We start from the raw sequence: 18,391 nt of genomic DNA, 5'->3' as shown, positions 1-18,391 counted from the left end.
TATACTAATATCAGTTGATCTAATATACACATCTTCTCTCTTTTGATTCATTGACTGACAGGGTTTTCACCCAACCTGTTTTAAACATCCCTGCAATGAACTCAACTTCCTGCCAAAATCCCTCCTCCCAGCTCAGTGGAACAGTACCTTTAAAGGTTTCTAGAACCCCATTCATTCATTCTGTTTCAGTAGGGCTATCATTTGATCTAATATACACTTCTTCTCTCTTTTGATTCATTGACTGACAGGGTTTTCACCCAACCCGGCTTTATACCTCCCTGCGATCAACTCACTCCCTGTCAAAATCCCTCCTCCCAGCTCACTGGAGAGGTACCTTTAAAGGTTTATTAAGCCCCATTCATTTATTCGTCTAGGCATATTTTCTTATAATTATAGTTTTACAAATAAATATCTTTTAAATAATTAATAATTTTTTTTAAGTGTTTTTAACTTATCTCAATCATTGTGGATCTTATAATGCTTAAGAGCAGTTCCAGCCGCACATGGCATCATAAATTCATTAAGGGATCATTCAAGAGAAGCGCCAACATTTAGACGCTGGGATGATGTATGCTAAGTGCAAAAACCCAGATTCTAAAAATAGCACCTAACCTATTCAATTAAGCTTAATTGCTGCTGTTAAGTGAAAAGTGCCACTAAAAAGTATTTAAAAACAAATAATAATTAGCTGGTAGATGCCTATCACTTTGAGGCAGGTGTCTACTCCAAAGAGCATAGCAGAAAGTAGGTGTAGGTAAGGGTGGATTTTGGGTATGGTATGACTTAAGTGCCCTCATTTAGACCAAGAAAACCCTGGTATAAATGGACTGTGCCTAAGTTTGCAACACTTATTGGCACCTATGACCACTTAGGCACCGCTAGGTATGATTCCATAGATGGCGCCTAGCAGATGATTACCAGTTGCGCTCAATGGTGCCTACAAGTTAAGCACCATTTATAGAATCAGGGCCAAATTTTATCATGGCAGCAGTAGCGTAGCGAGGGTAGCAGGCGCCCGGGGCAGTGGCACTCCCTGTGCCCTCCTCTCCACCCCTACTCCTTCCACGCTACCCCCACCCTCCTATCCACCCTGCCACACTCTTGCCCTCCCATCCCACCCCATACCTCTTTAAATCTTTGCCTGCGCAAGCAGCATCTCCGGCCTGCTGCTCACGCTGGCATTCCCTCTGACATCATTTCCTGGCCCTGTGACCCGGAAGTAATTTAAGAGGGAGCCAGGTCAGCGCAAACAGCAGCCTAGAGTAGTTGCTAGTGCTGCTAGTGCTGGTGAAGATTTTTCAAGGGGTGCCTAAATTTAGACGTGTGTAACTACGCTATGATAAAGGCTGGTGTACGTTTGTGCCTTACTGTTGGCAGTTAGGTACCTAACCCCTAATTTTCTATAATCTGTGTGACCAACTCCTAGGCACACCCATGTCCACCCATTTCCCTCATATCTGCACCCCCTCTTTAACAAAGGTGCGCTAAACATGCGCTAAATGCTAACACGTGCATATTATCCTATGGACACGTTAGCGGTTAGCACACACGTTGATTTAGTGCATGCTAAATCGCTTAGCGCGCCTTTGTAAAATAATAATAATAATAACAGTTTATATATACCGCAGGACCGTGAAGTTCTATGCGGTTTACAGTGATTAGAAATGTTACAGATTGAATGAACAAACAAAGTACAGATTTAGCGACAGGTAGTTCTTACGCTCGGTTGTTTGAATAGGTTGGTTTCCTAAGTATTTCAGGAATAGATGTGTTTTCAGGCGTTTCCTGAATTCTCCATAGGTAGTAGGCACAAGCAATTGTTCAAGGTCTTTACCCCATAATGCTGCTTGATGTGCGAGAGGGCCTAAGGGCAGTTGCGTGCGCAATGCCAATTATTATATTAAGTTGCACATGCAACTGCCCTTTAGCATGCAAATTTGCATGCTAAGTATAAATTTGAAAGATTCTTAAAATCTTCATTCATCCCCTATGACTTAATGAATTGTCATTTAGATTGATTATTATATATGTATGATAATCACTTAGCTTTTTCCTTTTATTTCTTTTTAACTTCTTTTTTTCATTTTTTTCTTGTTCTATTAAATATATTGCATTGCTTTCTCTAGCGGTCAGCATATATCGCTCCCCTGCCGACGCGTGACGCGTTTCGCCTATCTTTGTCAAGGCATGGGGTCTAGATCATTAAATGCTCCTGTCTGTAGTGTTCAGCGGCTACTAAAGAACACTACAGACAGGAGCATTTAATGATCTAGACCCCATGCCTTGACAAAGATAGGCGAAACGCGTCACGCGTCGGCAGGGGAGCGATATATGCTGACCGCTAGAGAAAGCAATGCAATATATTTAATAGAACAAGAAAAAAATGAAAAAATGAAAAAAAGAAGTTAAAAAGAAATAAAAGGAAAAAGCTAAGTGATTATCATACATATATAATAATCAATCTAAATGACAATTCATTAAGTCATAGGGGATGAATGAAGATTTTAAGAATCTTTTGAAGTTTGTCTTCAAAGGTCTTGCTGACACCCCACGAAACAGTACATTTGCTTACCACTGAAAAATAGTGTATGTAAATTGATTTGTCTTGTGTTCACTATTAGATTTGTTAGAAAGTATAAATTTGGGCATGCACGTTTAAAGAATCCAGGGATAAAAATACATTTACTACATCCATATATAAAAATAACATAATTGCTGACAACCGAAGCTTGAGTGGCTTGAGTTGGGCAGGAATGTTTGAAGGAGAAAGAATAAACATGAGTTGAAGGCCAAGTATGCTAAGAATTTTACAGCATTTGAAACAGAAAGTTGTGAATCTAAAATAAAGAAACACTGGTCCAACACGGCTATAGGGTCACTGGTTCTTTTAACCACAATTCACCCCAGTTTGTAAATTGCTGAATCTACGGCTGAAATGTAAAATAATTTAAAAAATATGAGCACGGAAGACTTACAATCATTCGCTGGACGAGTCTGCTGAGAATGTTTCTGGGAAGGAATGACATGGGGTTGGCGTGCTGTGGGAGTGTGTGACTGTCAGCGCGATTTACATCTATGCAGTTGAGCTATTGCTGAATATCTGTATTTTTATCTAAGTGTATGTAAATATATGCAATTTTATACAGTGCAGCATGAAAACAAAAATTGCATTTTCACGTATTGGCTGCAAAGCCAAAATGAAATAAAGCATAGCACGTATACTCTTTTGTTCCCATTAGCATTATTATTTTTCTAGATTATTTTAATATCATGTGTTCATTTGCATAAACTAACAAAGTACAGCTGTTCAGTCAGAACAAATTGAAAGCCCGAGTTTGCATAGATCATCTAGGTAGAAAAAGAGACGTCCAAGGCAGAGTACTGTACAATTAGCAGAGTATGTTTGCGGTAGACTTGCCGTACGTGGAGCATTTTGTGAAGTCAACAACAAACAAAAAAAATCCAACTTAACTGCAGTCAAATATCAAAACGAAGAACAAAAAGAGCAGAGACTGCAGTGGTGATGTATAGGACGCCAAGACTTTATTACGAAATCATAAAACACATAAAACAGTTTGGCCCTGTTTTACTAAGGTAAAACCGATTTAACGATTAACCGCTAACCGATTTAATGCGCACGAAATGCTAACGCATGCATGTTAGTCTATGGACGTGTTAGCATTTAGCACACGCTAATCGGTTAGTGCACCTTAGTAAAACAGGGGATTTGTTTCCAAAAGCACTGATAAGACCGGAGCCAACACGGTCGGGTGTTTCAAAGAAACACTCCTTCCTCAGGGGTCCAAACGCATGTCAGAACAAAATGGCCTGATGGATAACAACTGAATAAAAGCTGGAGACAGCCGTGAGTAACCATTAGTGCTCTTGTGCGATGCAGGGCCAAGAGCACTAACGGTTACTCACTGCTGTCTCCAGCTTTTATTCAGTTGAAAAAGCCACGCAGCTAATTTGAGTGGCCGATAACAGTGGGCGACATCAAGGCCAGCAATTTAATTAGAAAAGGGATTGGAATAGTGGGGAGGGGTAAGTAGGAGTGAGAGGGGATAGTAACAAGGGAATGATTGGATGGGAGGGGGGCAGAGTGTGGGGGAAAAAGGAAAAGGGGCAGAGTTATAGAGGGGGAAAGGAAAGATAGAAATTGGCGGGCAAAAAATAAGAAAGCAGGGGTGAAAGAGAGAGGGAGGAGAGTAAAGGGATTTGAGTTTCCCTCCCTCCCACCGCTACGGGAAGTATGGAGGTAAGGGGTGGAAAGATGGAGGGGTTAGGGAATTTGGGGGGTGGTGGTCGCAGCTAGTAGGTTTGGGGGCCTAAGGGCAGAGCCTTTATTAGAGGCAGATTGAATTGGAAGACCTATGATGGTGAATGGTAAATATGTCCTGGTGGGTGACACTGCCACGAGTTGAGGTGGCTTGACGAAACCGTAAGTCACTGGGAGTTAAGGGAAAATTTGGGATAAGGGAGCTAGTGTCGATGCCGATTAGCTCTTGGAGGTAAATCCTAAATGGTTAAATGTGGAGTTTGGATATGTGTATAAAAGTTTTGAAAATTAATGTTTGAAAATAATATGAAAAATAGCTGCGGCCAATATTTACCCAAGTGAACGCTGTCATGGTTATTATTGAAATGGGAAATGTATTTTGAATGGCTGATGTATGAGTCCCAGTGTTATTATCCATCAGATCAATTTGTTCTGACATGCGTTTAGACCCCTGAGGAAGGAGTGTTTCTTCGAAACACGGACCATGTTGGGTCCAGTCTTATCAGTCCTTTTGGAAACAAACTGTTTTATGTGTTTAATGATTGCTTAATAAAGTCTTGGCGTCCTGTACATCATCTCTGCAGTCTCTGCTCTTTTTGTTCTGCATTTTGTGAAGTAACTGAGATTGTGGGGAATACACACTCCTGCCAAGAAGTACAGCAGTTGCATCTAGTTTACAAAGGAACTTGTTTAAAAAAAAGAGTGATGATAAACAGAACTTTGAACAAAGCGACATAGAAAATGCAGCAGATAAAGGCTCATCCAGTGATGTAGCTAGAACTAGAGAATGACAGCGTGACAAAATTCATCACCATTCCCGTCCCCGTGGATAACCGTGTGAAACCATCCCGTGTCATTCTTTCGTGTCTATTTCAACCTCAGTCCTTCTATACCAGCATTCTTCAATGCAAGGCTTGAGGGTCAGTGGTTGTGTCCATTTATACTCTGATTCTTATGTGAGCCAAGTCTAGGATAACAAAGCCACTGTGACATCACTCTTAGGCACTGGTGGAATGAGGCATTATGACATCACAAGATCTGCTCTGGATATCAGAAACTGTCATTCTTTAATGTCTATCTCAACCTCAGTCCTTCTACACCAGCATTCTTCAATGCAAGGCTTGAGGGTCAGTGTCTTTGCCCATTCATAGTCTGATTCTTCCCTCTCTCCTTAAAGAATGATATGTGGATGGTTTCCCGCGGTTATCCACGGGGACGGGAATGGTGATGAATTTTGTCACCATGTCATTCTCTAGCTGGAACTCAGTGGGCTCTGGGAAGGAAGATCGAGATGCCCCCTCCAAGGTCCAGCACCTTCCCCCTTCCCCAAGCGCTCAGCTACTTACCTGCCCACCCGCTGGATTCTCCACAGCTAAAGTCTGCCTTTCTGGCCAGTGGGACCTTTCCTCTGCCACGTCCCACCCACAGGAAATTGCATCACCACATAAAATTCTGTCCTATTTTCATGCGGCAGCACACATGGCCGCTTAAGAGATAAATATGGATTTAAGTGGTTATGTGTTGGCTGGCTTACAAAATAACAGGATATTCAAAGCTGGAGCTCTCATAGATCCTGGCTTTAAGTATCTGGGAATACTGCCCGTGGTGAGCAAAAGGCTCACCACCTGATGACTGAATATTGACCCCAACATTTACATGCTGATTATGCATGCAAATGGTTAGAATAATGGCATATGCATATGAATATGGGAACATTCACACATAAATTCTGACATTCTGCCTATGTGCTGTTCTGTCAATAGACGTTTACTCCTGCCTATGCTGCTCCAGTCTCAAACTGGTTGTCAATTTCTAACTAACTAGGACAGAGACTGGCAACCTGCGGCTTGTGAGCCACATACAGCTCTTCTGCCATGTGGCAGCGGCTCTCCAGCCCCTGACCACTTAATCTCCCTCATAACCCCTCGATTCCCTCCCCCCCCCGGCCAACTGAGGTATCTGGTGGTCCAGCGGGGTGTCTTTGTAGCAGGAGCATGGCCCTCTCACTTCTGCCTCCTCACAATTGCCTTCTAAAATGGCAGCCACAACCTCTCGTGGCAGCTCATGGTACTACAGGAAATGCCGCGAGCAGCCGCGAAAGGTCATGACATCCATGTGGAGGTAGGAGCGAGAGGGCTGTGCTCTTGCCACAAAGACCCTGCTATACCACCAGATACCTCGGTAGGCCCGTGGACGGGGGATCATTGGGGCTGAAGGGAAGGAAGAGAGGTGCAGAGACCTAAGAGGGGTTGAAGGGAAGAAAGAGGGGAGAGAAGCTAGACCTTGGGGAAGGAAAAAAGAGAGTGAGAGACCTGGAATATCTCAAAATCCCTTCTCTACCTATTGCGGATCTTTGTAAATCTTGGGTCAAATTTTTAGGATAAATTGACTCTGCATTAAAAGTTTTGTCAACCCCTAAATTAGGTGAAATATTCACTGACACTACCTGGTTAATTGCCTCTGAACATTGGTGCCCGCCAGTTCAGTGGAGTTTGACTGGACAGAAGTCAACTATTTTGACTGTAGAGATGACACAGGCGGAGCTTGGGCAGAACCGTTACTTAGCTAGTTGGCAGCACTATTTAGCCCCTCTAACTGGCTAAAGAAGTGAATCAAGTTGGGACAGCCAAAAAGGCTGAGCTAATTTATGCACTGAGTCATCCGGCCACTGGTCTGAATTATCAGCCGACGCTCAGTCAACTTCTAGGTGACCGCACATATCAAGACATTCAGTGCTGGGAGCTGCTCGTGTTCCGGCATTGAATATCCAGGATTATTTCAGCCCTTAGCTGGGAGCAGCTTAAAAGCCACTAACCATTGCGGACATAATGTTGCCTCTTTTTGTGGAGCAGCTGCCTCAGCACCCTGAGGGTAGTTTGATTCTCACTGCAGCTCCTTGTGACTCTGGGCAAGTCATTTAAAACTTCATTGCCCCAGGTACAAAATAAGTACCTGTCTAAGATACTTATTTAAAAATGTATTGCCGACAGCATCCTACTATTTTGCCTGGGGTACAATAAAACATGCACAATAAAATCAAAACATACAATTACAAAAACGGCAAAAGATATGTAAACCGCTTTGATTGTAACCACACAGAAAAATCGATATATAGTACTTCTCCGATATTTGCAAGGGGTTCCCATTCCAGGAACCCCCGCAAATTTTGAAAAAATATGAATACGGTTTTTCACCTGTCAAAATGCAGGAGAGGCAGGAGAAGGCAGCTGGAGTGCCGGCGAGTGAAGAAAATCACTCGCGGTATGCTCCGACCGCCTCTTCCTGTTACTAAAGTCAGGCTACACCAATCAGGAGCTGTTTGGACACGCAGCTCCTGATTGGTGTAGCCCGACTTTAGTACAGGAAGAGACGGTCGGAGAATACCGCAAATTAGTGAGTCCGCGAACCGCAAATTCGCAGGGGGAACACTGTATCAATCCCATCCCATTTGCCTTTTGTTTTTCTTTTCCCTATGTCCTTGTGTCTTAATCAGAGGACTGTTGCAGTAATGTCAGAATAGGAGAGAATAAGCATGGGGGGGGGGGGGAGACAGGTCATTGCAAATTAAAGCTTATGACAGCCTTGACCATTTGGAGTCAGTTTGCTGGTTCACCTGGGAGGCAAAAGCAGTAGGAAAGAACTGTTTTTTGTGCCCCACCCCCATAAATAAATAATACAGCATTATAACGACAAATAATCTAAAAGTTTAGGGGTGACAATTTCTCCTTTAAAATCGCCATCATTGGATTCTTCACATCGCAGACTCCATTTGGAACTGAGATTGAAGCAGAAGAAGAAAAAAATTGTGCCCAGGTTAGGCAAAATTGCCTTGCAATCAAATGGTGCAGTCGGCCAACTAATATCTGCCAGCCAAAGAACTGCAAATCCCCACCTGTGACGGACAACAACGAAAATTGCTGGTGCTCTTAAAACAATAATAAATTAATCTTCAATAAATATGCAAAGCTCTACCTAATTCAAATTGACATTCGGGGAGGGGGGGAGGGGAAGAAAGCAGTTACCGCGTAAAGTGATTTGGGATATTACCTCCGGCAGCTGCGTTACAAATTTACCTCTCATTACTGGCATGTTAAAGGGAGAAAAAGCCAGCTTCTAAACAACAGTCAAAGCTGAGTTTATTAGCATACATTTGCATAATAATTAGCTCTGCAGCACCCAAGGCTGCTGTGTCTTTTAAACAAGCAACTTTCGGTGTCCTTCTCAGTGTTCTCTCTCTTGCCTTTCTCCAACTAGTCATTGGGTCTTGTCCACCACAAGTAAAAAACGTGTCACCCACTCTTTTCCTGCTATAGACTGTCCGCAAATTGCTGAAAGCATGTTTCGCACAGAGAGGAGGGAGAAGGAGTGCAAGCGTTTAGATATTTTTCATTCTAGTTGCAGAAAGCCCAAACTGTGAATGGTGAATTATCGTTTATCATTTACTGTATATTTACACGGGAGCCACAGCTCTGGTTGTGGTTAGCTGTCACCAGGTGCTATCACACTCTCCCCATTATGCTGAATTATGTTTTCTCTGTTTCCAGTGTTACTCAAAACATAAGTTTTATCCCCGACCCTGAGCAATTTCACACTGTTCATAAGTCTCATCGCACTGGGAAATAAAAAATGCTTGAATAATTTTTGAAGGCACGGGCTGTATGATTTGACATCTATCCCCGCCCTTAAGCATTGACCAAGATCTCTTCCTCAACTGTTCAGCTACCTACCAAGAGCCACTATGGAGTAAATTTGTATATGTCACCTAAAAAAATGAGTGAATACCAAAAGACAAAAAAATGGAAGTGACACTACTTGTTTTAAAGCAAAGGCAAATCAAAACTGCAACTCATATATATATCTCTTTAAGTGCTCAGAGAATTAGTTGTCAGACTGCGGAACAAGTCCGCATTATGGAGCATCTGAAGTAATCACCGCTAATCATTGCACATGAGACATGGTGTACAAATTCATATTCAAAGAAATCAATGTGTAAATTCAAAATGTGAACACTTATCTGAAAAAAAGCTGGGTAGGGCTCAGAAACACGTTCTGGGTTCTAACCCGTTTCACCAGGACTTTTTCAAAGAACCCGTACTACAGCGCTCAGGTGTGACATCTGCCATACTCGGCTACAAACATCTTCAAAATGGCTTCCATTTCAACCAGTTGCAGTTTTGAATCGCCTTTGCTTTAAAACAAGTAGTGTCACTTCCACTTTTTGTCTTTTGGTATTTGCCCCTTTTGGAAGTGAGTTGTGAGTTTTGTTTCCCCGATTCATTTGGGTTATCTAAAAAAAATGACACAGAAGATGTTGGCGCTTTGCACTATTCTGTAAACTGCTTCCAGATCTAGGCGTGGTTTATAGAATCACGTGCAGCACCCGTTTAAGTTCAGGGATTTATGCCAGTGAAAGACAGGCCTAAATGCCTGTGCCTAAGTTGTGCTTGGATCGAGCATATTCTATAACAGTGCGTATAACTTTTAGGAACACCCACACCCGCCCTCCACTGACGTGACATGTTCCTCCACTGGCCACACCCCCTATTGAGATCCATGCACTAGAATATGCTTGTACCACTATATAGAATATACAGTGGTACCTCGGTTTACGAGTGCACCGGTTTGCGAGTGTTTTGCAAGACGAGCAAAACATTTGCAAAATCGGCGCCTCGGAAACTGAGCGTGCCTCGATTTACGAGCACCCCCCCCGCTCGCGTTGCATCCCCCCTCGCCACGATCCGTCATCCCCCAGGCGCCCACCCACCCACCCGATCACATTCCTTACCCCTATTTGGCATCTGCGCATGCTCAAGGCCTTCGGGTTCTCGTTCTCTCCGAGATTCTCGGAGATCCGAGAATCTCGGAGAGAACAGGAACTTGAAGGCCTTGAGCATGCGCAGATGCTCAAGGCCTAGCGCAAAGAAGAAGGCAGATCTTCAGGCACCGGCACCAGCATGTCCTGTGCGTCGGTGCCGTGACAAATGGGGGTAATGAATGTGATTGGGTGGGTGGGTGGGAGCCTGGGGGATGCCGGATTGCGGCGGGGTGGGTGCGATGCGAGCGGGGAGTGCCAGATCACAGGGGGGGATGCCACGAGCGGGGGGATGGTGGATCACACGGGGGGATGGCGGATCACACGGGGGGGGGGCCTTCATGAGCGGGGTGAGCCAGGCCAGTTCTTGGGAGGTAGAGCAGCGCTGCTACCCTCGGGGGATGAGGGTGGGTGGGAACGAATCAAGCGAGTTTCCCTTAGTTCCTATGGGGAAATTCGCTTTGATATACGAGTATTTTGGTTTACGAGCATGCTTCTGGAACAAATTATGCTCGTAAACCAAGGTTCCACTGTACTTAGAAAGTTGTGCCAATTAGTGACCATAATTGCTTGTTAACTGGCAATTATCGGTGTAGATCGGATTGAATAAACAATTCAGCTGTGCAAAAAAATCAACAATGCATGCAGATTTGTGCATAGAAATTTGTACACAGAAATCTGGGGGTGTACATGTGAAGCCCCATGTTACAGAGAATGTAGAGATGAAATTGAGATCTACCCAAGTGGATGTACCTTTCTGCACCGGGCATCTCTACTGCAACCTAGACCCGAGTCTCAGCCTGTCTGTCTAACATTGCTGCCTGGATGTCTCACCGCCATCTAAAACTGAATATGGCAAATAATGAGCTGCTCATCTTTCTGCCTAAACCCACCTCCCCACTTCCCCCGTTCTCTGTCTCTGTGGACAACACTCTTATCCTCCGTCTTGTCTGCTCGCAATCTCAGGGCCATCTTTAACTCCTCTCTCTCCTTCTCTGCCCAGGTACAACACATTGCTAAAAATTTCCGCGTCTTCCTCTATAATATTGCCGAAATCCATCCTAAAGCCTCTCCTAAAGTCACTTCATTTGCTTCCCATCCATTTCTGAATACAATTGCCTCATACTGTCTTACATATGCAGTCACTCAGCTGCCCCTAATTCTCTCTCTTCACTTTTCTCCCCCTATGTTTCTCCCCTGTGAGCTCTGCTCAGTTGGTAAGTCCCTCCTATCTGTGCCCTTCTCTTCCTCTGCCAACTCCAGACTCCATCCTTTCTGTCTTGCTGTGCCATATGCCTGGAACAAACTGCCTGAATCCCCACGGCGGGCACCGTCTCTGGCAGCATTCAAGTCCAAGTTAGAAGCTCACCTCTTTGAGACTGCTTTCAACTCCTAACTCTTCTCACCTGGGGTTCTGCATCCCCAGCCCTCTATGTCATGTCTATCTGTCCAAGTTAGATTGTAAACTCTTCTGAGCAGGGACTATTTAATGTCAAAATGTACTGCGTAGCGTACGCCCTTCAGCACTATAGAAATGATGGCAAGTAGTAGTAGTTTCAGTTGCATTTTAAAAATGGATCTGCCAAAATGGAGCCTTTTCAGGTGTGCCCATTTATTCAATGGAACGTACAATGGGAGCAACCATTTTACAAATATACACATTGAGAAAATGAATGGCACAGAATCAGCAAGTTCCACATGACAGAGTTGGAAATTGCACGTGGAAGCAGTTACTTCAGAACTTGCATGTTTAGCTGCCTATTATGCAAACCTACACATGAAAGCAGTGAGGCCTTGATTCTGATGTCCTTTCATTTCAGAGGTGGACAATACCCACAAAGGATTAAGGAGACTGACTCCCTTAATCCCACTGGGAAGCCCCGACTGAAATGCACGCTTGTATGACCTTTACACGTGCTGCTAAACAGGTGCAAAAAAAGCCCAAGTGGATCTTCTTCAAACAGATGGGGTTTCCTTTGAAATGAGGACTGCATGTGTCGAAATTAGACCTGCCCAATCTCTGCCCAAACCATGCCTAGGGTTACCAGAAGTCCGGATCTCCCCGGACACGACCTCCTTTTGAGGGCATGTCCGGGGGTCCCGACGGCTTTTCAAAAGCCGGCGCTTTGTCTGGGTTTTGAAAAGCTTCCCTCAAAATCGCCGTCAGGAAGGAGGCCAGTACGATGATGTCACGCATGCGCGAATGCCCTCTTGCCCAACCAGAGCAGGCAGCAGAGGGTGGGGCTAGGGTGGGATTGGGGGGGACGGGATTGGGGTGTGATGGGGCCGGGATAGGTGGAACTGGGCAGGCTTTGGGGTGGGTCTAAGGCAGGGGTCTCAAAGTCCCTCCTTGAGGGCCGCAATCCAGTCAGGATTTCCCCAATGAATATGCATGAGATCCATTTGCATGCACTGCTTTCAATGCATATTCATTGGGGAAATCCTGAAAACCCGACTGGATTGCGGCCCTCAAGGAGGGACTTTGAGATTCCTGGTCTAAGGGGTCCGGATTTTCTGAATGGAAAATCAGGTAACCCTAACCATGCCCCTCTTGAAATCTCTACGTAATGGACTAGATTTGGCAACTGGCGTCCAAATTTGGGCACCAAAACAAAATACGCACTTAGGTGCAATTCTGTCAGTGGTAGTCTGAGTCGGGCACCATTTGTAGACTAGTACTTAGCGCTATGATCTGTGTCCAACTTTGGCTGTGAGGATTTACACCAACTGAAACCCGGTGTCAAGCCTTTGTACCTAAATTAGGTGTAGATCTATCACGATCTGTGACACTGTGTGCAAATGATAGAAATGCCCATGATTTGCTCATGCCTTGCCATGGCTGCGCCCCTTCTAGGATCCACGTGGAAAAATTTACACATGCACCTTTATAGAATCTCGACTAGGAAGACACACGCCTAAATTCTAACTGTTGCCAATTGGCACCAATAATTGATTGTTGGCATCCAATTATTGGTGCTAATTAACTTGCTATTGAAATTACGTGCGCACCCAAATTTCTACACACAATTTTGAGCACCGTATATGGAATTGGGGGGGAATGTGGATTTCTGAAATCAGTTTGTATACGTATATGCGTATGCGATACGCATACGTGTATACGTGTATGCGTATCGCAATGTATACGTGCAATGTATACATGTATGCGATTATATATACGCAAATGCCAGTATTTCCACATGGAAATCATGAATAGGACCTTTGTAATTACGGTGTTATTATCTATTTCACTCGTTACAGCAGAAGTGCAGAATCTCTGGAGATGCTATGATCTTGATCTGTATTCTCATTAATAATTATTTCTTCTTAGAGTGCTAGCAGTCCTGAGTATAGTCTGACTTTCTGGTGCTATTTGTTTTCTCCATGTTGTCCTGTCTGTCATAATACTTGTGTCTATTGTTATTCTGTATGCTGAGTGCTTACATCATTTTGGTGTTATGCTGCCACCTGCTGATCTTTTTAGGAAACTGTATGACATGATTAATGATCTCAATTTTAATTTTGCCCAGCGGCTAAGAGAATCCTGTAATTTTCTCTTGTGAACTGGATTCTCCCTTTTATTGGATAGAACTCTGAAGGCCTTACAACTCAGTCTTACCTGCCTGCCTCTGTCTCCAGAGAATTCAGAAGGCTTTGCTTTTAACCTAGCTATTCAGCAGATGGTGTTCAAGCAAGTCAGCAACTGAGAAGCCATATTTTGAGGCCTCATAAACAGCTCCTGACAAATGGAGGACAGGCAGATATTTATTCTTGAATCCATTTCATCATCTGGTAAGTTTAACATTTTCCAGTTTCTGTTAGTTCAGTAAGGTTGAGGAAGTTAAGAAGCGAGTCCCTCTTCTATACCAAAATGACGTCGGGTTAGCTCTTTCTTTGCTTGCATTTAGTGCATTATGGGGGAAATGCTTAATAGCGCTTGACATACCATCTTTCAACTGATTAAAAGACGTAAAACAGATAAATTGAAAAGAACTACAGCAGTGATCTCCAATGTGCAGACCCCGAGCTGCATACGGCCCCCCACTGTCTTCCATTGTGGCCCTCAAACAGTGGGCTGAAATGCCCTTCAAATCCTGTAAATGCATTAATTTCAATCTTGCCCACTTGATATAGTAACTGTAAACAATCTGTTAAGTGCGTTACGTGCCTCATGTATGTAGGGTTACCAGATTTTACCCTCCAGGCCCACCCAGTTCCACCCTACCTGCCAAAAGAGGGGGGAGGGGAATAAATCATGAAGCACATGTTATAGAATTATCCTCTGTTTAGTGTGCTTCAGGATCCCTTTGATCTGTATATTGATGTTACAGATCCAGATTGGCTTAAAACATCATTAGAGTTCAAAATGTGATTACATTAATTCTAACTATGGGGCTCATAATAAAAAAAAACCACGTCTAAAAGTGGCCTAAATGGGTACTTGGACGATCAAAAAGCCTGATCGTCCAAGTACCCATAATCAAAGCTGGTTTTAGACGTATGTAAAACCAGCTTAGACCTTTCCCCTGCCTCTAAATGCATAGAGCAAAAAGAGGTATTTTTAGAGGAGGGGAAAGGGCGGGAGGTGGGCCGACCTAGCCATAGGCGTACAGCAGGTATAACCAAAACTTTAGGCAAGTTGCCTAGTTGGCACTTATACGTTTTGACAGACCAAGTCAAAACAGTTATAAGTGCCGAAAAAGGGACAGCTGAGCTGATGGCGACTAGCGCAATCAGCTCAGCGGCCAGGCAACCTATCCACCCCCCACCGCAACCATCGCAGCAGGAGAGATGGCTCATCTCCCCTGCCGCGATGGCGATCATCCCACTACCCGAACTGCCACGACAAGCGGCAAGAGAGATGCACAATCTCTCCTGCTGCGGTTTGTGGCAGTTTGGGTAGAGGGGTGATCGCCACCGCAGCAGGAGAGATAGCCAATCTCTCCAGCTGCGATCCATCACCTCCCCCCTGACAAGAACAGGCAGAAGGGAGTCCAAGCCCTCCTGCCCCTGAGAGCCCCCCCCTGAGTACGATCCGGGCAGGAGGGAGCCCAAGCCCTCCTGCCCCAGCGACCTCCACCCCGCCAACTACGATCCTGGCAGGAGGGAGCCCAACCCCTCCTGCCCCAGCCCACAGGAGGGGCCTAAGGCTACTGGGCTGATTCCGGTTGGCCCAAGCGCCTCAGGCCCCACTTGTGGGCGGGGTTTGAGGTGCCTGGGCCAATCAGGCCCTAAGGCCTGCCATGCGATGGATGGTGGGCTTGCTGGATGGACAGGCTTGGGACCTGTCCGTCCGTCCAACTTTTCTTTAAGGTAAGGGGGGTGTCGGGGGTGGGGGTGGTGTCACGGGGTTGGCGGGGATTCTCGCGGGTGGGAGGTGTTCGGCAGGATGATCGGGAGTTCGGGGGTGGTCGTGGGGTGGCTGTGTCGGGGCAGGAGGGCCTGGGATCCTTCCTGCCCATATCGTACTGGGGGTGGGGGTAGGGGGGGTCGTCTGGTTGGGCTCTCTCCTGCCCAGATCGGATCGGTGGAGTGGGGGTTGCTGGGGCAGGAGGGATTGGGCTCCCTCCTGCCCGGATTGTAGTCAGCAGGGTGGGGGGTCACTGGGGCAGGAGGGGTTGGGCTCCCTCCTGCCTGGATCGTTGTTGGGGGGGCAGAGTTTGCTGATGCAGGAGGGCTTGGGCTCCCTCCTGCCTGGATCGTTGTTGGGGGGGTTGCTGGAGCAGGAAAGCTTGGGCTCTCTCCTGCGGTGAAAGTGATCCCAAATGCAGCATTTGGCGGTACTTGGTGGTATCGCTATCGTAGCAGTGGAGATGAGCCATCTCTCCTGCCGTGATAGTTGCTGGGATGGGGGTGGGGGTGCATTGTGTAGCCAGTGTTGTTTTCGACAGACACCGGTTACAGAATCCAGCTTTTAGGTGAAGGACTGGCTCCTCCTTCGCCTGAAAGGCCTGGCTTTGGGCGTTTGGGACTTAGGCTTTTTTTTGGTTCATTAATGGACATATTCCCTGCTTCTACTTTCAACGTTTTAGGGCCTTAGGCCAAAAGGGGACTTAAACGTTTTTTAAATTATGCCCCTCCACATGTCTAGCTCTGACTTGATTGCATCAATGAAAAACAACCCCAAAACAAAACAAAAAACGGAAGGGTGTCCTTATCTGAGTATAGTTGAAATCTACCAAGAAGTGCTCAGAATGAAATATCAAATTTTTGTTTGCTTGTATTTATTAGTTTCTAAAGGTGCACAGGAACAGTTAACACATTGGAGAACACAAGAGGGCGCTGTCTTCTTAGCGATCTACATTACTCAAAAAGCATTACCATGGTAGACTCTGAAAGCTGTGATATCTTTTATTGTGCCAATTAAGAGAAGTCATACATAAAGATTATTGTGCACTACCTTTTGGGGGCTTAAAGACTCTTTTGCTGGTGACCTGATGCATGAGCTGCAGCCTGATAAGGTATGCTGAATTACTTCCTGTGAAGTCCAGCTGTGAATGTCAAGCACCACTCTGCTTTCTTGTAGTCTTGCATTTTCTCCGCTCAGTTAATACTATTTCATCTGTTTTCCCTCCCTTGTTCTATCACTTCACTTTCTCCCTGTAACCATCACAGCACTGCGATTTGGAAACGGTGTTCATAAACACAACAAAATGAACAAGCCTGTTTGCAGTGGTGTTTGTAGAAAACCCATGCAACATCTGCTGTAATACTTCCTCAAAAACTGAGAAACCTGTAATAAAATCCACCCCAGACTGGCCTGTTTCTTTGAGGTCACAGCAGTGGAATTTCTGCCATTTGAAACTTTATTTACCCCATCCCCTTTTTACAAAGTGCAGGACAGCGCGCTGATTGCTCTGCGCTGCTCCCGACTGCTTTCACGGTTTTGTAAATGGGAGGGGTTAAATAAAACATATTCTATTAAAGAAATAATGGATTTTTACATAAAAGCTCATGGATATATTTATGAAAAAGGCAATCTTCTCATTAAGAGCATAAAATCATATCAGAATTTGTTATATCAACTTCATAACGATTGATTTACATTGGCTTGCTCAAGGTGATAACCATCTGGAAATTAATAAATCAAAGATCTGAAACAGTGCAAACCTCCAAAAAGAGGGGGAAATATAAGAAAGATATTTTGGGGATTATTTCTTTTTTAGAAACATATTCTACCCGAGATTTAGCAGAATTAACCAGCAGGGAATGGTTCTTGGTCTTCTAAATACCACTTAGTTGGCTAACTGCCAATATTCAGCAGGAGATAGCTTCCTATCTCCTGCTGAATATCCTGGTTAGCGTATTGGGCGGCCACCAGCTATGTCACATGACATAGCCAGTCAGCATCAATATTCATTGGCTGACAGGTGAAGTCTAGCAGCCACCTAAAAAAGCAGGTCTATCTTTGGTAGGGTTATCAAATGTCTGGGAAAACCTGGACATGTCTTCAGATAGACTTTCCAAAGCCTGGCAGTTTGTCCGGATTTTGGAAAGCCATGAGCTCTGGCCATATCTGGAGGGCCTTCAACAAGCATGCACAGATGATGTCACACGCATCCGCTCATGCTGGAGGCCTTCCAGACGCGGCCTGGAGGTCAGGAAAAAAGAAACAAGGCTTTTGGGGCGGGGCTGGGGTGTAATGGGGCGGGGCCCTGCATCCAGCTGTGTCAGTCGTTAAATATGGTAACCCTAGTTTTTGGACAATAAGTCTTAGCCAGCCAGCTGATGAATATCAGCTTGGCTAGCTACAGTCATGTGAAAAAATTAGGACACCCCATGAAATATTCAGTTCTTTCTTAAGAAATGTTCACATATTGATGTCAAATATTTTTTTTAATTTATCTCTGGAAAAGAAAGTGATGTAATTTCAGGTAAACAACAAAATTTTCCTTGATTTACTCATGAAACAAAAGATATCCAGAAAAATGTGGATTCCAAATGAGGAATAAATTAGGACACCCCCCACATATCCTCCCACTCAAAGTGGCTCAAATCACACACAGGTGTATCACATCAAGTGCACATGATTAGAATATTGTTACTCAGCATTTTGAAGGAGGTTTGCCCTACTTAAACCTCAGACATTTAGTTTGGTGTGCTCATGACTGTTGCAGTGAGAGTGAATGTTAATGAATGATCTTCAATAAAATATAGTCGGAACGTCCCTTCTTGATGCAGCATTAATTTTGAGCTTGCCACATGGTAGAATTGAGTGTTATAGTGCATTAAGGGTTAGATTCACTAAGCAAACCGATCATGTACCGATCGGTTTGCAAGCCCTTTGTGACCCGGTTTCCCTC

The 18,391-nt window shown here is 44.7% G+C and overlaps 1 long non-coding RNA gene across 2 annotated transcripts in view; it reads left to right on the top strand.

The window, feature by feature from the left end:
* The window catches only part of LOC117347139, a 42,868-nt gene that overhangs the window by 6,421 nt on the left and 18,056 nt on the right, over nucleotides 1-18,391 (top strand). Inside the window, exons 1-3 of one of the 2 annotated variants that reach the window (XR_004536723.1) lie at nucleotides 7,626-7,672; nucleotides 13,678-13,880; nucleotides 16,320-16,549. This is a non-coding gene — a long non-coding RNA (uncharacterized LOC117347139). Of the gene's footprint in view, nucleotides 1-7,625; nucleotides 7,673-13,677; nucleotides 13,881-16,319; nucleotides 16,550-18,391 lie in introns of those variants that run through there. The other variant, XR_004536722.1, reaches the window with a different exon arrangement.

This window comes from Geotrypetes seraphini, chromosome 13, assembly GCF_902459505.1.
Source record: "Geotrypetes seraphini chromosome 13, aGeoSer1.1, whole genome shotgun sequence".
Taxonomy (NCBI): Eukaryota; Metazoa; Chordata; class Amphibia; order Gymnophiona; family Dermophiidae; genus Geotrypetes; species Geotrypetes seraphini.
The sequence above is the reverse complement of the archived record's forward strand: the minus strand, read 5'-3'. Positions and strand labels throughout refer to the sequence as shown.